The sequence below is a fragment of the Octopus bimaculoides genome, chromosome 9 (genome assembly GCF_046866305.1).
Source record: "Octopus bimaculoides isolate indiv1 chromosome 9, ASM4686630v1, whole genome shotgun sequence".
In the NCBI taxonomy this organism is placed as follows: domain Eukaryota; kingdom Metazoa; phylum Mollusca; class Cephalopoda; order Octopoda; family Octopodidae; genus Octopus; species Octopus bimaculoides.
Window position 1 is genome coordinate 6,984,560 of NC_142936.1, and position 24,455 is coordinate 7,009,014.

At 37.4% G+C, this 24,455-nt stretch overlaps 2 long non-coding RNA genes across 2 annotated transcripts in view; one reads left to right on the forward strand and one right to left on the reverse strand.

Moving 5' to 3' along the window:
- LOC106873982 (uncharacterized) overlaps positions 1-24,455 on the reverse strand; it is a 42,079-nt gene that overhangs the window by 16,709 nt on the left and 915 nt on the right. Inside the window, exon 2 of the long non-coding RNA XR_001409946.3 lies at positions 4,825-4,989. This is a non-coding gene — a long non-coding RNA (uncharacterized LOC106873982). The remainder of the gene's footprint in view (positions 1-4,824; positions 4,990-24,455) is intronic.
- Positions 5,979-24,455, forward strand: part of LOC128248691 (uncharacterized) — a 141,500-nt gene continuing 123,023 nt past the window's right edge. The window contains exon 1 of the long non-coding RNA XR_008264850.2: positions 5,979-6,154. This is a non-coding gene — a long non-coding RNA (uncharacterized LOC128248691). The remainder of the gene's footprint in view (positions 6,155-24,455) is intronic.

Genomic DNA, 24,455 nt, shown 5'->3' on the forward strand with positions numbered 1-24,455 from the left:
GGAATCGAAACCACAATCTTACGATCATGGGGCTGACACCCTAACCACTAAGCCACGCGCCTCCACAAATCTATATATATATATATTATACATACATACATATATGTATGTGTGTGTTTGTGTTTGTGTGTGTGTTAGTGTGTGTGTGTGTTAGTGTGTGTGTGTGTGTGTGTGTGTGTGTGTGTGTGTGTGTGTGTGTGTGTGTGTGTGTGTGTGTGTGTGTGTGTGTGTGTGTGTGTGTGTGTGTGTGTGTGTGTGTGTGAAGCATTTCATGAATTATCACGTATGAATTGAGGTATTGCCGGCTTTGTGGCACGAAACAATACCACGCCATTGGATTTATGTCGACTTAATGTGTCATTTGGGCTTTGACCGAAGAAGTTGCTAATCCTATTAAGACAGCATTTAATCCAGCGCTATGTTTGTGATTTATATAATTGAAAGTTGTCATGCAATGCCGATTCGGTTTGTAGCCAGCCAGTGCCACTCTGACCAGAATCACATTACATGTCATGGTTATGATTTTGTTTTGTAAATAAAATATTCCTTTGTTTACAAAACCTAATTCATGGCCAATCAAGTATTTCTCATTTCTTCTTATTTATCTGTCACAGAGGATAGCATTTCTAATATCTAATTACTCTGCGGAGATAGGTTGGGAACAATTAATTGGTTCGGGTATATTACTGGTGCATGTTTTATCGATTCTTCGAGAATGAAGTACGTTATAGAATTTTCAAATGGCAATATAAAGGCGGCAAGTTGGCAGGATCGTAACCGTGCCGGACAAAAATACTTAGCAGCATTTCTTTCGATTTTACCTTCTGAACTGAAGTGCCGAGGGATTAACTTTACCATTCAGCATTTCGGGGTCGATAGGCTCTGCCTTTCAAACTTTCGGAATCGATGGCATCAATTAGGTTTTTTATATAATCGACTTAATCCGTCCCACAACCGTGCTGGCCTTTGCCAAAATTTGAAACCAACAACGTGAGTAAAGGGACATAACTACTGTTGGTATCCTACCTATCAGCTCCTAGTATTAAACTATTGATAACATGTTTCAAATTTTGGCGCAAGGCCAGCAACTTCGGAGAGGGTCTAAATCGATTACATCGATCCCAAAGTTCAACTGGTACATTTTTTATCGATCCCTAAAAGATGAAGTTGATCTCGGCGGAGTTTGAACTCAGAACGTAAAGACGCATGAAATACTGCGAAGCATTTCGCCCTATGTGCTAAACATTATGCCAGCTCGTCGCCTTAATAATAATAATAATGATAATAATAATAATAATAATAATAATAATAATAATAATAATAATAATAATAATAATAATGATATATGTATATGTATATATATGTATGTATTTGTGTGCCTGTGTTTGTACCCCCACTCCTCCTTGACAACTGATGTTGATGTGTTTATGTCCCCGTAAACTTAGCTGTTCAGCAATAGAGACCGATAGAATAAGTACTAGGCTCACAAAGAATAAGTCCTGGGGTCGAATTTTTCGACTAAAGGCGGTACTCCAGCATGGCCGCAGTCAAATGACTGAAACAAGTAAAAAGAGTATATATGTGTATGTGTGTGTATGTATATATACGATGAGCTTCCGCACAGTTTCCGTCTGCTAAATTCACATGGCTTTCGTTGACCCTGAGCTGTAATTGAAGAATCTTGCAGAATGTGCCGCACAGTGAGACAGAACTTGAAACTACGTGGTTGCGAAGCGAACTTCCTAACCACATAACCATGCATGTTATTGGTACATGATCTAATTTGAATTCATTTGATGTATTATAAGATACGAAACATACGATTATTCGAAATAACATTTAAAGAAAATAGTAAGCTGAAGTATGTGAAGATATGATGAAGATATATTCAAGGTGAAAAGAATATAGATTGATATGCGTGATAAGACGCAACAAAATATAAGATTATTCACCAGAATTAATGGCCGACAAGTGTTGTTTTGCGTTGGTGTGAATCTATTTAGAAATAAGGTGCAGTGCTATTTTAAAATTTATTTCATTTTGTACAACACTAACACGCATTGAAAGTTTAATATCTATTTCAGTCTAAGGAAGACTAACGCACGCATACATGTCGTCTGCGTCTTTCTGTAGTAAAATATAAGATTAGATAAGATAGGATAACGGGCAATGTAAGAGAAGAGAAACCCGAATAAGGGGGTAAAAAACCAACATGGAAGACATTGAGTACACGAGTCATTCAGTATGATTTTTCGTACATGCTGCGTACTCACATGTTCTATCAATCAGCCTAATATTTCTTAAAGCTCTCCCAGGTAACTCTTGAAAAAAGCGATCAGGTGTTTTGAGTCTCAAAACAATATACCGATAAAAGCAAGATGGCGACCTGGCAGAATCGTTGGCACGCCGGGAAAAATGCTTAGCAGCATGCCATCCGTCTTTACGTTCTGAATTCAAATTCCGCCGAGGGTGACCTTGCCTTTCATCCTTTCGGGGTCAATAAAATAGATACCAGTTGAGCACTGGGGTTGATGTGATCGACTTATCTTCTCTCTCCGATTTTTGAAGATCTAATCATAGCATTGTCTATCTTTTTGGGAGGGATTAATATTAATAGCGGTTTCAAATTTTCGCAGCAGGCAGCCATTTTAGGGTTGCGAGTCAGTTGATATCATTGACTCCAGTTTTCGACTGATACTTATTTTATCGATCCCGAAATGATGAAAGGCAAAGTCGACTCCGGCAACATTAGAACTCAGAACGTATAGCCGGAAGAAATGCCGCTAAGCATTTTGTCCGGTGCGGTAACGATTCCGCCAACTCGCCGCCTTGGGGTAGACGCTTATAATAAAACGATGATTTATTGCAGTGGAACAAGACCAGAAAACCTGAGGACTGGATATATTTGAAGGAATTGATTCTGACGTCTGATTGATTTTTATTTCATTATATCTTTTAGTGTTTCTCCAAAAGACTGAATCCACTTTCACAATAAACATTTGATGCTAGAAACATTATGCAGATACCAAGAAAGTGTAAAATGTCATTAGAAACGGTCAGAATTTTCCACAATCTCGGCTGCTCGTATTTCTTTAAATTTTGACTTAACTTGTTGAGCTATTAAATATGTGCTTTTTCTTGTCAGAGTTCATGTTCTCTTTGTATTTTGTAATTTAATTCGTGTTGTCGATGCCAAAATAAAATCATAGAAGGTTTCTTCTGATTCAAAACCAAAAAAGAAAAAAAATCCAATACAGACCAAACTTCAAATATATTTATTGGATATGCTTTCTCGAACTGCTCACGCAACAAGGAAAACATATCGGTTTCAAATTTTGGCATAAGGCCTGCAAGTTCGTAGGGGGGAGGGCAAGTTTATTGCATCGACCCCCAGTACTCAACTGGTACTTATCTTATCGACTCCGAAACGATGAAAAAGCAAGGATGATATATTAAAAGACCCTTTATCTCAAAGTCTTATTAACGGCGTGCTAAAGTTTCTGCCAGCTCGCTGCCTTAAAGTTCACAATAATTCTTTTCTACTCAAGGCACAAGGCCCGAAATTTTGTGGGGTTGGGGGCCAGTCGATTAGATCGACCCCAGTGCGCAACTAGTACTTAATTTATCGACCCCGAAAGAATGAAAGATAAAGTCGACCTCGGCGGGATTTGAACTCAAACCGTAAAGACAGACGAAATACCGCTAAGCGTATCGCCCGGCCTGCTAACGTTTCTGCCAGCTCGCCGCCTGAAAGTTCATAGCAATTAAGACATACATAACGACCACCCACAAGGTATTTCTATTCGGGTCTCCAACCTCACTGTTTACTACAATTTGTAAAACAAGATCCTAGGCCGCGAGAGGAGGTGTATTCTCTCAACCTTCGTACCATTCTTTTAGTCAAAACATCAACATTTTACAGATTTCAAAACTTCATTTATTTATTTATTTGATCAACAATGATAATCACTTATTTCCTCGAAATTTAATGTTTTTTTTTTCCTGCCCTTCTATTTTATTCTCTTTACTAATATCGGTTAAAGCTACAGTCATGAAACAAAAGTGGTCGATTTGATCAAAAATACATATTCCACGGTGAAAATAGTTATTCTAAAACTAATACCAAGTTTAGTCACAAAGGAATTCATAAAAATAGTTATTATAAATGCACTTAAATCAATATTTCTGCTACTACTGCTGCTACTACTGCTGCTGCTAGGGAAATATAGAGTAATACGCTTGTTTTGCATACAATTATTTCAGAGAAACAAAGGATGTCTGATACTCGACAAAAACAATGACTTGTTGCATTGTGAGCGCGTCCAAACTGATTTATACGTATTTATAACAAATATATTTGATGAAGGTCTTTCAGAACACTATATCATACTGTGAGCGTATATATATATATATATATATATATATATATATATATATATATATATATATATATATATATACAGAGAGAGAGAGAGATTTTATTTTACAAATATGTGTGTGTGTTTGTGTGTGTATGTACGTGTGTGTTGTTTGCTATGTTTCATTTAATGTACACTGTATTAAAATGAAAGCTACTAATAGTTTCTGGCCATTCAGACACATGGTTAGGTAGATTCTTATATCGTGCCTTGTGTCTCCATGCAATCGTCAAGCTCTGATCACATGGTTTGTTCTATCTGAAAATCAAGACGCTGGCACATGAGAAGTCACGGAAAAAAAAAACGGGAAGGTTGATGCAAAAAATGAAATGAAAAGACAAAGAGTAAATAAACAGGGGAAAAGAAAGGAAAAGAAAGGAAAGGAAAGAAGGAAAATTAGACTTACGTCGCCTTTGACCGTAGAAATCATAATTAAACTACTTGTTGTAGAATAATTCAACGAAGAGGATTCCGAGGTTGCGAGATAACTGCTGAGTCCGGGGAAGTAGATGTCTTTCAATTCGGCAAAAGAAATTTGCCCGTATGCTTGCATTTGCTGAAAATTTCTGATCTGGAATTAAGTGTTGTTGTGGAATTATTGACTCTAAAAAGAATGTCCGATCTTTAAGCACAGCATAAGCTGTATTTCTTATATCCATTTACATATGGCATACATTTTCCCCCCGATTTTCCACTTGATTGCATTTGGGGTGCAGTTGGCCTTAAGGTTCATATGTGGCTGAAGATTGCTTAGAGACATGACTTGCTCCTCAAAAATTTTTCCTGACCACGTGTTTCAATGGCAAGAACGTACTAGCAGCACATTTTTAAATACAGTTTAAATTAAATGACATTTACCTCTAACTGGATTGAGTACTTTTCTAGTTGATCATGTGTGTGTGTGTGTGTGTGTGTGTGTGTGTGTGTGTGTGTGTGTGTGTGTGTGTGTGCGTGCGTGCAAATATATATATATATATATATATATATATATATATATATATATATATACGAGGGGATTCTGAAAAGTTCCTGGCTTTAGGGTATCGCAAAAGGCCGGGTTGGAGACCCAACCTTCGGAGTTCTTTTTAAGGACTTAAAAAATGAGAGATCGCTTCAATAAGCAAGTGAATCTGAGAATATGTATATATATATATATATATATATATATATATATACATAGTTGAAATTTACAGAAAAACAGAAGACGAAGACAGGTGTATAAACAACAAACAGGTGTAATTAGTTTAACGCTCGGGAAAGTGAGAAAGTCTTTTACGTTTTGAGCCTACACACACATATACACACACACGCACATACATACATACATACATACATACATACATACATACATACATACATACATACATACATACATACGTACGTACATAGTGTTTCCAGCTGTTTATCATTTGTAGCGTATAGTTTTAGGTCATCCATATATAAAAGATGGCTGATTGTTTTTCCGTAACATTTATATCCGCATTCACTTCTATTTAGCATGTCAGATAAATTTATATCCGCATTCAGATCTATTTAGCATGTCAGATAATTATTATTATCCCCAAGACACACCGGGGACGTTTAACAAAGATACACCGGGAACGTTTAACAAAGATACACCGGTAACGTTTAACATGTGAGAGCGATAAAACACTGCTCCGAAATTTATCCAAAAACATCGGAAAGACATCGCATGGAGCCAAAAAATAGCTGACAAAAGGTTGGACTATATCCGAGTAAGTAATACTCATTGAAATTTATTTCTATTTTCCAAATGAAATGCTGTATTTTAACTGGATATCATCTCCACTGCTCGCACAGTACATGTAAACACACGATCTATCAACACCAGACCAACTTCGGCCCCAAACACCATGTACAAAAAAATTACAAATAAATTAAATAATACCGGTATTATTCAACCCAAGAATAACAATCGGGAAGTGCGTACTTTAAACTTATTATTATTATTATCATTATTATTATTATTATCATTATTATTATTATTATCATTATTATTATGGCAGCTTTCCTACCACCCTCGCTCAACACTTCCCTACACTTTTGTTAATATTACACCTTTTCGCCTCGCAAATTTTGGGTCTTTATTTTTTTTGTCCATCCTGCTACTAATTCGGGAACTATAATCATGGGGTCATAATAGAAAACACTTGCCCAGGGTGTCACGCCGTGGGATTGAATCCAAGACCACAGTTGGGAAAGAAAGCTAATTAACCCCACACCCACGACAATGATTTTTTCCCCCTTTTCTTTGTTTCTATAATGCATTTTTCTCTTGAAAAATGACGTATTTTAAAAAACAAACCAACGATATTCCAAGAATGCCATTCTGGAACTGACACTGGTTGTTCTATCAAGTGAGGCTTGAATCTTTATGTAATCTTCCTCCTCGCAATGTCTTGGACGAAATAGTGAAAAAATAATACAAGCATTTCTGAGGTTGTGTTGACGTATTTGCCTTCTAACGCTTAATTGACAACACACGTTCGACCGCTTTACAGGTGTGTTTACATCTACACAATGTCGGCCGACGAAGCCTTGTGAACAGGTAAATATAACCAATTCGCAAATGTAGCAATTGCCGTGAAATATACTGGTAAACACAGATGGTTTAGCTTATTTAAGAGTCTATTGTATAATGCAGTTTGTATCACATTATTTATCGTATATTAATTGCTTCGCTTCTTTAATAACGAACCTGAGAAATCCATAAACTGATATTTGTCCCTATTGAAAATCAAAACGCATTATAACATAGGAGCTATTCATCATTTCCTTACTCTATCATTCAATATACAAGATAATCCCTATACACACATGCATAATATGATATCTATACATATTTATAAAATGATATTTACAATGTTCGTTTGTGTGTGCGCGTGTCTTAAAGATTATCTCTCCCCAGCTACTTTTCATTTTGCTATTTCGATCAAATATAAACACAATTCATATGGGGGAAGATACTGTTTGAGATACAGGTTTTCTGTTTCTCCAATAAGTTTACTAAACCAGAAAATAATCACTATATGAGGAGGTTATGCTTAAAAGATTTTATATATATATATATATATATATATATATATATATATATATATATATATATATATATATATATATATATATATATATATATATATATATATATATATATATTATTCTGTCGGTTACGACAACGAGGGTTCCAGTTGATCCGATCAACGGAACAGCCTGCTCGTGAAATTAACGTGCAAGTGACTGAGCACTCCACAGACTCGTGTACCCTTAACGTAGTTCTCGGGGAGATTCAGCGTGACACAGAGTGTGACAAGGCTGGCCCTTTGAATTACAGGCACAACAGAAACAGGAAGTAAGAGTGAGAGAAAGTTATGGTGAAAGAGTACAGCAGGGTTCGCCACCATCCCCTGCCAAAGCTTCGTGGAGCTTTAGGTGTTTTTGCTCAATAAACACTCACAACGCCCGGTCTGGGAATCGAAACCACGATCCTATGACCGCGAGTCCGCCGCCCTAACTACTGGGCCATTGTGCCTCCACATCTGTGTATATACATATAAGTAGATTTCTTTAATTACATGTATACATGATGCAGGCGTGGATGTGTGGTAAAAAACCTTGCTTTCCAACCACATTGTTTCAAGTTCAGTTCTACTGCTTGGCAGCTTGGACAAGCATTTTCTGCTCAGGATGAAAGGCAAAGTCGACCTCGGCGGAATTTGAACTCAGAACGTAAAGACAGACGAAATACCGCTAAGCATTTCGCCCGGCATGCTAACGTTTCTGCCAGCTCGCCGCCTTGAAACACGTGTTTTTGGCCTGTAAAGTTTTGTGCAACCACAACCTGCTAGCAGGGTGAAGCTCTACTGCTATGGTTTTGTTGTCATCCACTCATTGCTAATAGACGATAGATGGATGAACGTTTAACATTCCTATTATATTTCCATGGAAATTCTCCTTGGAGTAATGGGGAAAAAGGTTTCTTAAATGTAATGCAGTTATTAAATAAAGTATCAGGTGTGGAATATGTATGAGAAAAGATAATGAGCCGATGTAACCACTCCATCCAATTGTACTGCCATTTTACTTAAGTTGGTGCTGAGATATTGCAATATATAGCAGTTCAATGACAGAATTGTCTGATTGTTGGACAAAAGAAAAAAACTGGGATATTTAATTCCATCTATTTACGATGGCGAGCTGGCAGAATCGTTAGCACGCCGGACAAAACGCTTAGCAGCGTATCGCCCGTCTTTACTTTCTGAGTTCGAATTCCATCATGGCTGACTTTGCCTTTCATCCTTTCAGGGGTCGATAAAATAAGCACCAGATGAACACTGGGGTCAATGTAATCGACCCTCCCCCAATGGCGCTGCCCTGGTGACAAAATTTGAAATCAATTTTTTTAGCTTGTTTTCAATATTTCATTATGTGGCTGTGCGGTAAGTAGCTTGCTTACCAAGCAACATGGTTCCGGGTTCAGTCCCACTGCGTGGCACCTTGGGCAAGTGTCTTCTACTATAGCCTCTGGCCGACCAAGGCCTTGTGAGTGGATTTGGTAGACGGAAACTGAAAGAAGCTCGTCATATATATGTATATATGTATGTGTGTTTCCACGGTGATTTCTGCTTTTGTAAACATTCTAGCCGTATATTTACCCCGACCATAAACGTGGTTTCTGTCGTAATTTCTTTCTATTCAGAGTAACAACTTTGTGTCTCACCATCATCCTGCACAGTATACGATCGTAATTTGCCTTATTCACCAGAGCAGAATCATTCCAGATCTTTCCGGGCTCGAAATGCTTCATGCCTACAGTAGTTATCTCCCATTAATTCCCCGACTACCCTTACATCAGCAAAACATTCTGTATAAAGAATTCCTAGGAATGTTAAAGGTACATCTCTTCTCAGAATAACAAAATCAAATCATGGATGCAAAAGACAGGGGCCTACTTCGTTTTAGGACTTCCTTTGTACAATTTCCCGTATATATTTTTGCTTATTTCTTTGTTTTGTCTTATTCAAATCCGACTTCAACCGTTATCAACATCAAATAAAAGCCTAATCAGAAATTCTAGTCATCCATACTTTCTACAATGCTCCGAATGGAAATTCACATGTCACATGCTGCATCTGTAAAACACAGGGATGCTTTTATCTAATAACAGAATTAACTGACAAAAGGACACAGAAAATTTTGATATCAGGATCTCAAAACTTTTTCTCTTTCTTCATTATTTCTCACACACGAACACTTTCTCGTTCTCTCATTACGTTTCTAATTTCTTCCTTTCCAATTCCCAATCCAACTTTACCATCCCTCCCTGCCCCACTCCCTCTCTCTCTATATATATATCCCCTTTTCTCTCCCCTTCTCTCCCTCCCTCCCTCTCTCTCTCTCTCTCTCTCTCTCTCTCTCTCTCTCTCTCTCTCTCTCTTTCGCCACACTTCTATCGCTTCTTTAAATTTTTCTATCTCTTTCTCTCCACTTTTCATTCTCTTTCTTATTCTGGTGCACGCATTCCGTTTGTGATTGCGGGGGCTATTTACTGGGGAATTTCACTCAACTTCTACACCTGTGCATAAATACACGTGGGTATTTAAGTGCATGCATATATATATACATATACACACACACACAGACATGTGTATATGTGTTGTTTGTGCGTGTGTGTAGGCATATATATATATATATATATATATATATATATATATATATATATATATACCTTGTGTGTACAGTTAAATGTACGACTACTGCTGAATGCGTTGAAGCTCCACGTGCATTCTATTCATTACAATAATTTATCATTGTCCAATCAGGTTCCAGTCCAGCGGTTAATCTACCGCTCTACTTAGTAGTGTTTCTAGTTATGATATACAGAACAAATACAGGGAGAAAATGAAGATAAACTCCAAAACATCCTAACTGCAATGGATTATCGAGGAAACACTTTATCGATTGCATTCCGTTCCAGAGATCTAATATTAGATCCCTGTAACAGAATGCAACAATGTGTTCCGCTGATAATCCATTGTGGCCAGGCATCCAAATGTATTTGGAACATCCAATACTGTGTTTCCAGGCAGACTGTTTAGTCTAATTTGCATAACAGTACATATACTCTTTTATACTCTCGGCACAAGACGCGAAATTTTGGTGGTGGGCGGGTGTCAGTTGATTAGATCGACCCCAGTACGCAACTGGTATTTAATTTATCGACCCCTAAAGGATGAAAGGTAAAGTCGACCTCGGCGGAATTTGAACTGAGAACGTAAAGACAGACGAAATACCGCTGGTCGGCCTGAGGCTATAGTAGAAGACACTTGCCCAAGATGCCACGCAGTGGGACTGAACTCGGAACCATGTGGTTGGTAAGCACGCTACTTACCACACAGCCACCCCTGCGCCTATATGTATATGTATTTGCTTGCTTTATATATATGATTATGCATACATATAAGATAGTGCTTGTGGCTGTGTTTATATCTGCAAGCAAATGTATGTGTGTTATTTCTTTACTACCCACAAGGGGCTACACACAGAGGGGACAAACAAGGACAGACAAACACGGATTAAGTCGATTATATCGACCCCAGTGCGTAACTGGTTCTTATTTAATCGATCCCGAAAGGATGAAAGGCAAAGTCGACCTCTGCGGAATTTGAACTCAGAACGTAGCGGCAGACGAAATACGGCTAAGCATTTCGCCCGGTGTGCTAACGTTTCTGCCAGCTCGTTTCTGCCAAATGTATGTGTGTGTGTGTGAGAGAGTTTGTGTGAATGTCTGTGCTTGTGGAGAAATAGAGAGAGGGAGAAAGAGAGAGAGAAAAGAGAAGGGGAGAGCGAATATTAAATATATGCATTTCTAACATAAGTCATGCAGGTTTATTATAACGAATACACCAGTGACGAACCTTCCTGGACAAATCCCCACCTCTGACCGACCGCGCAGTGCTAAAGACGTCTTTCCTACTTCTGATGTGACATAAATCTCGAGATAAAGTTGGTTGGAAGTGTGGCAGGGGAGAAAGGGACATTTTTGAAAGTCTTCAGTTCTCGATCAATACCTTGATATAGTGTTGCCCTCTGGGAACTGTTCCACAATACGACCAGTAATAGAGTAATCATTTAAGCGCCTATTGATGTATGTTGATTCAATGGCCTCGTCTGTAAGGTGGTAGATAGATAGATAGATAGATAGATAGATAGATAGATAGATAGATAGGTAGGTAGGTATACAAGTAGATAGGTAGGTAGGTATACAAGTAGATAGATAGGTAGGTAGGTATACAAGTATATAGATAGGTAGGTAGGTATACAAGTAGATAGGTAGGTAGGTAGGTAGGTATACAAGTAGATAGGTAGGTAGACAAGTAGATAGGTAGATAGATAGGTAGGTAGGTAGGTAGATAGATAGGTAGGTAGGTAGGTAGATAGGTAGATAGACAGACAAGTAAATAGATAGATAGATAGGATAATAAGCGGGTGTTCAGACATGAAGTTAGACTTAAACGCAACACGGACACACAAAGAAAAATAGATAGGTTAGATTGATAGGCAGACAGATAGATAATTTATCTCTCGACATCAGTCAATTTATCTCTCTCCTGATCTATTTTCATATCTCTTTATATATTTCTCCACTGTCTCGCAAGCTCTCTCATCCACTCCTTAATTTTCTCTCTCTCTCTCTCTCTCACTCCCCAATCTTTCATATATATATATATATACGTATGTATATATGTATTTATGTCGACGGTAATCAATATATACAAAAGCGTCAGAATTTACAGGTCGTGTCAAGGCAGTCAAAATCGAAATTGACTGTCTATGTTTTTTTAAAGGCAAAAAAAAAACTATAAAGTATGTATTTATGTTGTTAACATCTTTTACCAAACATCTTCTGCAAACTTAGATGTTCGTTATTCATAGAACACTTGAATATTATCTACCTTAAAGCATTTCAGAAACTATGTTTATTCCCAGCCACGCACACGCACACACGTACCCACATCCACATATGCATATTCATAAATGCATACGTACAAATAGACACACACGGGTTTATATGCAGCAAGGAAGGGTGTAGGGGAAAATTCAATGCCCATAAAACTGAGTTAAATATATGGTTAAATAGTTCTGCTTCAAGTATATAATGTCCACTGCCTGACCGCGAAGAAGGCGGGATCGATTTTATTGCACTGCAGATTGCGTGCTTTCAACAACTGTAGATTTGGGGTGAACAATTTGGTGAGAACACACATACACACACACACACACAAACAAACAAACACACACGTGAGCTGGCAGAAACGTTAGCACGCCGGGTGGAATGCTTAGCGGTATTTCGTCTGCCGTTACGTTCTGAGTTCAAATTCCGTCGAGGTCGACTTTGCCTTTCATCCTTTCGGGGTCGATTAAATAAGTACCAGTTACGCACTGGGGTCGATATAATCGACTTAATCCGTTTGTCTGTCCTTGTTTGTCCCCTCTGTGTGTAGCCCCTTGTGGGTAGTAAAGAAATAACACGCACACACACACACATACATACGCAGATATATATTGAAAAAATAAACGAGAAAAAGTTGAAAATGCGTCAAACTGAAAGAAGCCCGTCGTATATATGTATATATATATATAAAAACAAATAATAAATGAGTATATGCATATATACGTACAGGTATGTGCATACCTACGTTTACTTGTATATATAGGTGCATATCTGTGTGTGTGTGTGTGTGTTTGTCCCCCTAGCCTTGCTTAATAACCGATGCTGGTGTGTTTATGTACTCGTCACCTAGCGGTTCGGCAAAAGAGACCGATAGAATAAGTACTAGGCTTACAAAGAATAAGTCCTGGGGTCGATTTGCTTGACTAAAGGTGGTGCTCCAGCATGGCCGCAGTCAAATGACTGAAACAAGTAAAAGAGTAAACATGCAAATAGATTTTCCGTTTTCTGGCCTCTGAAACAGAATTAAGAATCATTTTGATCGATGTGATTCAAAAGGTGGCATCGAATCAAATAGAAAACGAACTTAAATGGGCTGAATCCGTTGCTCTTCTTGTAGTTGAAACGTTCGATGTATCGAACTATTCACAACTGTCAACTGTTTTGCATTATAGTTCAAAACACGGTGTTGCTAAGGAAGTAACTTTAGTGCAGATCGTTCGGTAAAATTCTTTATCTGAAACGTGTTTTTTAAAAGCATCGAAACGTGGAGGTGTGAAAATAAATTAATTGCACAAACCTGTGAAGGTGCCGCTACAATAGAAAGACAATTAAATGAGTTGCAGTCAAAGGTAAGGGAGAAACGAATCAGCGATCTTTATTCATTGTTGTGTCCATATGCTAAATTTAGTTTTTTCACGAGCATGTTCTGCTACAAAAGAATACCAAAGATATTTTTTCCGACAACAAATGAACTGGGTACCTTTTTTTTTTTTCCACGAAATCACACAAAAGAGCCAATGCATGGAATTATATTGTTAAAAAGATTTCCCAAAGCAACAGTAGCTAGATGGAATTATTCGTTGCATCTAATTAATACCACAAAAGAAAATTGCGATTTCTTAATTAGTTTTTTTTTTTTTTTTTAATCACTGGGTATCCTAATGCACAGAATGAGTCTACTTTAATTTCTGCAACTGGATTCTGTCACAATTTATAAATCCCGTTTTCCTGGTGTTAATTATTATTATTATTATTATTATTATTATTATTATTAGGGCGGCGAGTTGGCAGAATCATGAGCACACCGGGCCAAATGTTTAGCGGCATTTTGTCCGTCTTCACATTCTGAGTTCAAACTCCGACGAGGTCGACTCTGCTTTTCATCCTTTCAGGGTTGATTAAATTAAATAAGTACCTGTTACATACTAGGGTCGATGTAATCGATTTAATCCCTTCCCCCAAATTTGAGGCCTTGTGCCTCCAGTAGAAAGGATTCTTCTTCTTCTTATTATTATTATTATTATTATTATTATTAGCTGAATTACCCGGTGTTTCCCGGGTTAGTGCTGTTCTCATTTAGATTAGTAAATAATGAATATGAAGATATTTTTTGCTTATAATTATTTCAAAACATGTATATTTTTATCTAAAAATACCCATATTGTAGTGATAATAGAATTATGAAATGAAAATCCGTCAGTCTTGAAGCACATCAGAGTAAATAATATTCATTGTGTGATTTTTTGTTGGTGTCCAACTGAATAAATTATTCCTGCTTCTAACTCGTAAGCAACCAAACATAGAGTTGACCGTTCGAGAAGCACGTAGTAGAGAGATGAAGTCCAACTGCCTTGAGGGTCTGATTCTGAGATTTGTTAATTAAAATACCAAAACTTAGTTTGACTGCAAACTGAAGCCTCTTAAATTCAATATAATACGTGGTATAAAATGTCCTTTACGTAACGAACGCGAAATCACACACACGCTACACACACTGACAGACACATACACAATCATATACAAAATGTGTCGTCGTCATCATGATATAAAATGTCCTGTACTATAGTTGACTATAGAAAGATTATTTTCGAGAAAATGTTATATTGTTGTAATCCAAATGAAAATTAAAATTACATGTTGACACTCGTGGGGTCTAATACTATTACCTTGTAAAATTTGATTTGATTTGGTGAAGCCATTTGAGAATACATAGGCAATACACACACAGACAAAGAATTTTATATAGAGAGGTTATTATTATTGTTGTTGTTATTGTTGCTCTTGGCTTTATGTTTTTGTTTTTGTTGTTGTTATTGTTATTATTAGAAGTATTTATTTAGTGATATATATATATATATATATATATATATATATATTTGTTCATTGATGTTTTATTTAACATACTGCAGACTAAAAGTCTTGACATTGTGTAAATTGAATGACTTTTCAATATTGAATGAAACGCCAGAGGAAAATACGGAATCGATACAGCGATCCAAATAAAGAGAACCAGGAATAAATCTATTGATCCACAACACTACAAAATGCCCAACAACAAAATTCTTGGCACAATAGTTGAGCAATTAAAAGCAAGATATTCACTGTTAGAAGAGCTTCAAGACATATGAATTCTCAATATTAACAATGTTGAAAAATATAGCAAAACATATCCAGTGGAGTTTTTAAATTCTTTCAAAACCACTTGTGATAGCTTCTTTTTCAGGATTCGTACATACACACACACACACACACACACATATATATATATATATATATATATTAGAAAAATAATAAGGTACTCAGATATCTGGATAGTTGTAGATTTACAGATTTTTATTAATATGTCACATGTTTTTATAAATCATATATTAGCGCTTGCATCTATTCTAGTAGACTCTTCAGATTTAAATTAGTAGACTCTCCATTAAATCTGGAGAGTCAACAAAATAGATGCAAGCGCTAATATATGATTTATAGATATATATATAAATATATATATATATATACATACATATATATAAATATATATATACAGACGTATATATACATATACATGTAATATATATACATATATATGTACACGAGTGAGTGCGAAAAGGGAAAAATGAGGCACTCAACTAAGCTCCATACAACGTAAAGTTTCGTAAGCTCGTTGAACGAACCTAATTCGTCCGGCATGTTTCCGGATGCCTGACTAGTTTGGTATGTTTTACATGCCTACGAGACTTTATGTTGCATGTAACTGAGTCAAACTCTTATTAAATTCTCTCTCTATACACACATACATACATACATACATACATACATGCATACATACATACATACATACATACATATAAAGAGTGAGGGAGAAAGCGTGAGAGAGGTGTGTTGTCTTTCATCTTTCCGGCATTGGTTCATTGGATTGTATCTTCTCGTTATAAATTTGCAATTTTACAACAATCTAAGAAGTAATCATTATTATTGTTGCATTTATATACGTTATTAAATACATTATATGAATATCTACACACACACACACACACACACACACACACACACACACACACACACACACATACATATATATATATATATATATATATATATATATATATATATATATATATATATATATATATATATATGCACACAGCTACAGAGATAGAGAGAGAAAATAGAAATATGTATGTGTATTGTGTGAGCCTCTGTGAATGTATACGTCCACACACACACACACACATACATAAATACATATATATATATATATACATATATTTATATACATATATGTTTGTGTGTGACTGAATGAATAAATGAGTGAATGAAATATGTATACGTAGTTACATGCGTATGTATAATCCTGAATCCATCCTCTTACAAATTGCCTATCTAAATGTTACGTTGTTCGAAATAAATTAAGCCTACTGCATTAATGTTTAAATAATTATGTCTGCTTCCATTAATGTTTAATAACCGTTGAATAATCTGAAGTTATTTCCGGCACAAATTACTTCCGATCGATATCCAGGTTCGTTAAGGAATTGTCTAGAAAAACAAAACAAAACAGGAAAGAAAAGGATAGTAGTTCCATTATTAGATTGCGTTCTCGAATATTCAACGGTCCATGAATAAATAGAAGACACGCCTCTGGTTTTCACTAGAATGAAAAACAACGGAGCGATAAATGTTTTCGGAGTTTTTCTCTGATACGTATCTTCATAGAAGTTATCTGATTTACAATTTACTTTCTAGTCTGATATATTTATGAAACTTTTAGTCACGGTCATTTTTCCAGTCCCTGTTCTCTACAAGATCTCATCCGGTCCACGCGTTAGTAATCATTACACTCTACACTATAATACCCAGTCGAATTTTGGAGCTAAAACTTTAAGGAGCTACATGAGTATCCTCTGGTTTACAAGTCCCTGATATTTTCGCTGCTACGGATCCCTTTTCTTGTAAATGTATTTTCCCACAAACCTAAAGTTTTAAACGTTGTATTAATCAGCAAGCTGCTTTTATTAATTAACAACAATCACGTTTTCCTAGTTTCACCTCCAAGTAGAAAGATCCACGTAAGTGTACATGAGTTTTTATGCAGTTTACACTTGACAAATTTTGAACAAAGTTCATGGCTCAACCTGACTGTGGGACAGACCCAGGTTATTATGCCGGCGTTTCGCATATGACAATCGAGAACAGCTTGACTACTTTCTGTTTGTATAATGGTTTCAAATGTTGGCACAAGACCAGCAATTCCCGTGTAGTGGATAAGTCGAAAGGCGAAATCAACCTCGGTGGAATTTGAACGCAGAACGAAAAGACAGATTAAATGTCTCTTAGTATTTTGCTCGGCGTGCTAACGATTCTGCCGGTTCGACGCTTTTTTTCTATGTGTATATTGAAATCTTATTCGTTTCATTGTAGTTAAGGACACATCTCTCATGAACTCTGTCTCTCTGTCTGCGTTTGCATCTAGTGCCGTCTGGGATTGCAAATGACAGGCATTTGTACCTCTGATATTTTCACATTAATTTCAAATATGCATCCATTACGTAAATGGAATCTTATGGACGAAGCTAATATTCCCAAATGATAATGCTATTGTCGTATTCCAGATGTGAATCTAATCTTCTGTATTCGAAATGAGTGACGACACAAACTGTTAACGTGAAGAAATAATCATCACATACAGTATGACCGTCGTTGGTTTAAATTCATTGATACAGTTCCCTGAATAAGTACCCTGATACAAAACCCTGGTTTAGTACCTTGATATAGTACCCTGAATAAGTGCCCTGATATAGTATCCTGAATAAGTAGGTTACATCTGTTAATCACTGACATTCGTCTCCGAACTGAGGGCCTATTTCTTATAATATAGTACAAGCCGGGTTGGGCTGTCTTAGCAGCATTGTAGCAGCCACCAGGGAAGATGCGTGCTTTAGTTGTTAAGGTATCCGGCTCACGATCGTAAGGTTCTGAGTTCATTACCCGGCAGCGCGTTGCGTTTTTGAGCAAGACACTTTATTCCGCGTTGCTTCCGTGTACTCAGCTGGTAGAAAGGAACAGTACCAGTAATTCAAATGGCCAACTTTGTAGCATTCTGTACCACGCAGAATCTCACTGAGAATTACGTTAAGGGTAGGCGTGCCTGTGGAGCGCTCAGCCAACTTGCACGTTAATTTGACAAGCAGGCTGTTCCGTTGAAAGGATCCCACTGGAACCCTCGTTGTCGTCGTAACCGATCGAGTGCCAGTAGCACCCCCCCCCCCAATGGGCAAATCATTAAAGTGGGCCCTATTTATTGACAGCAAACCTCAGGTCATATAGATCAGAATTAGGATCCTAGATCCGTGAGGCCTCGGGCAGCAACCCAGTTTGCCCCTGCGTCAAGATAGCACAAAGTCCATGATCGTATTAACACAAACATCTTTGTAGATGCATCTTTAAGAATATTTTGCTTTACAGACACGCAAGGAATGAATTTGATTGCATAAGGTTCAAAATACAAAATATTTTATTGGTGTTCAGACATAAAATCACGCTGAACCATGCAGCAGAGTATAGCATCTTATTTCCACACATTTTGGTGTTGATTCTATGAAATGATAAAACGGTAAACATCTCCTTGTGTGGGGAGGAGGGGTGCGAATGTATGTTTGAGTGTGTGTGTATGTGTGCGATTATGTATGAGTGTGTGTATGTGTGTGCATGTATATGTATTTGTGTGTGTGTGATTTGATCTCGTTTAGACATAAATTTCGATAATACATGGATCTTAATTTTGTCTTTCCTTCTTTCGTGAATTTTATGGAAATAATACATTGGTAGATTTATTCGCTACGAGTTTTTAAATGAAACATTAATTTTCTGCTCATATTAAATCTTAAAACTGACGTGAATCTAATAGAAACCAATTAATTTGTCTAATGGTGACGGCAATGGTAGTGGCTGCGGCGGAGGCGGTGGTGGTGGTGGCGGTGGTGGTGGTGGCGGCGGCGGCGATGATGATGGTGGTGGTGATGGTGGTGGTGGATCTGGTAGTGGTGATGACGATGATGGTGGTGGTGGTGGTGGATCTGGTAGTAGTGACGGCGATGGCGATGATGGTGTGGTGGTGGTGGTGGTGGTGGTGGTGGTGGTGGTGGTGGTTCTGGTAGTAGTGATGGCGATGATGGTGGTGGTGGTGGCAGTGTTGGTAGTTGTTGTGGTGGTGGTGGTGGTGGTGGTGGTTCTGGTAGTAGTGATGGCGATGATGGTGGTGGTGGCAGTGTTGGTAGTGGTGGTGGTGGTGGTGGTGGTGGTTCTGGTAGTAGTGATGGCGATGATGGTGGTGGTGGTGGCAGTGTTGGTAGTTGTGGTGGTGGTGGTGGTGGTGGTGGTGGTGGTTCTGATAGTGACGGTGATGATTATGACTACGATAGTGGCAGCGGTGGTAATGATAGAATTAAACATAAAGCTGCGTTGTTAGCACTTCTATCATTAAAAACAAGTCAAATATTCTAATGGATAAATAAATATCTAAAGAAAACTAATGTCCCGGCATTTTTTTCTCCCCCTTCAACTGTTCATATATTTTTATCGTTTCTTCATTCAATTTCAATACAGATAATTATAAATAGGTTTTGATAGATTCTGGTAATAAATAGCGAATAGTGTAAAAGAGAGATAATCGCCAAGTGTCCTACCGGTTATAGATACTTATTGCTTTTTCCGGGCTTCCGTATCAACATTCCCCTCTCATTTCTTATTCACTGTAAATGTGATATCTCACAGGCATATACATCTGTGTATGTATGCGTCTTCTATCGTTTATCTTTGGTTTCAGTCATTAGACTGTGGCTATGCTGGTGGCCTGGTACTTATTCTATCGGTCGCTTTTGTCGAACCGCTAATTTACAGCGCCACTAATACACCAATACCGGTTTCAAGCGGTGACGGAGGACAAACAAAGGCAAAAAGACACGCGTATGTTAATCTATACACGTTTTTTTTTCCCCCCCTTTTCGACATTGATTTCACGTGCAGGCTGTTCCGTTGATTGGATCGACTGCAAGCCTCGTGATAGTAAGTGACGGAGCGCCAGTATATACATACATTTATACACACACACACACAAACAACATACGTGTTCATAAAAACATGTGAAGGGATGTATACAGAATGGCTGACGCTAATTCTCCTCGTGTACGAAATGCTCAATGTATATTCGTAAAGAGCCTGATAGACCAGATTTAATGGTTGTAGTTTCTTCAGTACCATGGCTTCATATCATTATCCAAAAGTTTAGACACAGCAACCTTCAACGGAGTTTCGCAGTGGCTGAAACATCAAAAGAAAACCCTGAATTTGATAGCAAATACTTGAAAATACAATGGCATTTTCAGTTGATATAAAAGTCTTTTAAAGATCTCTTTGCGCAAAATTCCGAATACTAGAATGATACCGTGATTGGAAAATAACTACCGACATAAAACATGTGATTGTAAGTATGTATGTAAGTATGTATGTATGTATTATCTATTTGCATGTACTTGAGTCAAGCCAGCGAGATAGTTCCTTCATGTTCTCCTTATTTACTAAATATACCATCGAAATTCTCTTCACATCGTACTCCGTCATCTTGTAAGATCAAGAAGAAGTTTGAAAATTTAGATCTAATCGAAATGACGTCAGCAGGTATATTTTTCAATAATGTGCAATAACTGTCAATTATTGTTACATTCAAATTCTACTGCAGTTGATTGCTTTTGATAAACTACATGACAATTATTAAGCATTCTGGTGAATTCTCTTAAACCTCGCTGTTGAGAAGGACTTTATGCGTTCTAATAAAAAGAGAAACAGGATTTTATTTCTTTTTTTTCTTAGGCTTTGTTTTGAAACCTTTCAATAGAAATGGTTAAATGTCAAGACTAGAAGAACAACGGTTTGAAGTCCTTGTTGTATCGAGTCCGATCAATTTTACATTCCGCGTTCAAATCCTGCGGGATTTAACTGTTTTATTTGTTTCAGTGTATTAGACTGCGGCCGTCCTGGAGCAGCACCTTGGAGAATTTTAGTCGAATGAATCGACTATTTTAAATCGGTTACCTTGTCTATCGTCTGTTTTGCCGAACTGCTAAGTTATGGAGACGTAAACATACCAGCACCGGTTGCCAAGCAGTAGTAATGGACACAGGACCAAAGACACACAGACACACACACGCACACACACACATGCACACACTTACACACACACACACACACACACACACACACACACACACACACACACACACACACACACACACACACACACACACATAAACCTTTTCAAGAACAGAATCCCTGCACCTCTCTTCATGTCATTTTCGCAAGTCATTCAATTCTTATCGTACTTAATATTGATGTATCAACATCAGTTGTCTTTATACATCATGGCCTTATCTCTTTTGTCAGCATCTGATCAGACTTATACCGCTACATTTGACTGCGAGCTGGCAGAACCATTAGCACGTCGCACCAAAAGTCACGTTGAGGACAATTTCGCGTTTCAACCCTGAAGTTCCATTCAAGTACTCTTGGGATGCCGATCACTTAAACGCCATAGGAACCAGGTAACCAGCTTTGTGAGTCGAAGACTAAAAGACAAACACCGTTGCTCTAGATTTGTTTTATACCTGTACTAAGAGAGAGTTTCGATTCAGTTTCTGTAAAAGGTACACTCCGATTTCATCCGTGTTCTTGCTGTGAAACATTTATAAGATGCTCCATAATGTTTTAGCTTACATAGCATCCACTATTGATATCCAGACATCTTAGCATTGAAATAAAAGTCTATTTTGTCTACGAAAACAATTGTGTCAACAAGTATTCTATAGGGAAGCAGCTACAAGAATTCTTGTGGTAAATAGAAAATATATCCTCACAGCGTTTTCCTATACAGTTCTATTAACAGATGTTTTAACTGTCTGTAAACCAGTCTGTGTTTGCATTAAAAAAAAAAAAAACCTCGCTTAAGTCATTTTGAATTGATACTTGATGTAAGTCTCATATATTTAAGGTTGTACTACAAGTACCTCTCGTGTCTTTTGACTCAGTGCATCAGTCGAATCTCGTTTGTTTTCTTTTGCACTGAACAAAACGTCTGGCAAATTTTTGATAGGAAACACACACTGTACCTAAATATATGACGACAGAAAGCTCTACGTGGTAATTTGACTTGCTAGAAACAGCAACCAAATCTCCCTCACATCATACTTTACTATATTTTGATGACATAATCGGAGGCGGAGAAGCAGAGTCTCGGGAATTGATGGGGGTGGAAGAAAACAATATTCGGAAACCTAACCCAGATGTTGAAGACACATTTGAATGGTGATGTTGAACCGGCGAGATATTAATTCAATAGCCCAAGGACAGGAACATTTCCTCCAACGAGCTTCCACACAGTCCCCGTCAACCAATTTATACGTGGGACTTTTTTGAGCCCGAAGCTATAATTGTTTAAAATTTTGGCACAAGGTCAGCAAATTTTGAGAGCAGGGGTCAAGCTGACCACATCGGTCCCAATACTTGACCGGTACTTTATTTTATTAACCCCTAAAAAAATAAAAGTGAAAGATGACCTTGGCGGGATTTGAATTCAGAACGTAAAGACTTGGAGCTGAGCATTTTGCCCAATGCGTTAATAATTCTACCGGATCACCGCCTAATCCTGAAGTTCTAATAAACGATATTTTATCCAAGAAGCCATGCTGCAGTATCGAACCCAGAAGCACGTAGAGATGTGAAGAGAAACTCCTCAACCAAGTAACCATGCCTACATCTTAAAACGAAAGGGAAGGGCACATTATATGATGTAGTCCTCAACGTAATACTAGTGGAGGCGCGTGGCTAAGTGGTTAGGGTATTCGACTCATGATCCTAAGGTTGTAAGTTCGATAACTGAAGGCGCGTTGTGTCCATGAGCAAGACAGTTTATTTGAAGTTGCTCTGGCCCACTCAACTGGTAAAAACGAGTTATACCTGTATTTCAAAGGGCCGACCTTGTCACATTCTGTATCACGCTAAATCCCCTTCAGAGTTACGTTAAAGCTACGCGTGTCTGTGGAGTGCTCAACCGCTTACACATTAATTTCACAAGCAAGCTGTTCCGTTGACCGGACCACCTGGAACAATAATCATCACAACCGACAGAATGCCTGTATGTACAACACAATGGCTGTGTTACAAAGGCGATGCAAATGCCTGGAACGCGTTTGTTCATAGATTAACGTGATCAAAGTTGATTAAGAAATAAATAACAATAACAAAGTAAAAAGGACCCTCGAAACTAATAAACTCTAAGACAGTCAAAAGAAACTTATAAACACCACAATGGTCAATAAAAAGAAATTTATCAGTTTGGTTGTTTTTTGTAATTAAAATTTAATAAAGCCGAGAAATTAATTCAATTTATTTCTCTGTTTCTTCGGCATTGTTACGACTCAATTACGCTAGGATTTATTTATTTCTTATTAATAGAGCATGACCCATTGTTTGCAGCCAATTCAAAATAAATATTAGTTTCTAATTTTTTCATTTATATATATGTAATATTATATACAATAGACCGGAAACTTTGACAATCAAACAACTAATCTTTTAAAATTTTTAGAATCGGAATGCTTGTGTGATCGTCTTGGATAATTTCTGCATTCGTGACAAACTGTTCGAAAATGAAATTAATTTTAAAATGACTGTAAGGAAATAATCATAGTGATTCATCTGTCTAGGTTACTTGTGTATTGGGTGAGAGATCGAGATAAAAGCAATGATAGATACACAAAGAGAGAGAGGGGGGGAAAGAAAGAAAGAAAGAAAGAGAGAGAGAGAAACGGAGAGACAGACAGACAGATAGATAGATAGATAGATAGATAGATAGATAGATAGATAGATAGATAGATAGATAGGCAGGCAGACAGGTAGATACGTACGTACGTAGGTACGTACTACATAAGTACGTAGGTTGATAGATAGATAGATAGATAGATAGATAGATAGATAGATAAACAGACAGGTAGGTAGGTAGATTGACAGATAGATAGATAACTACT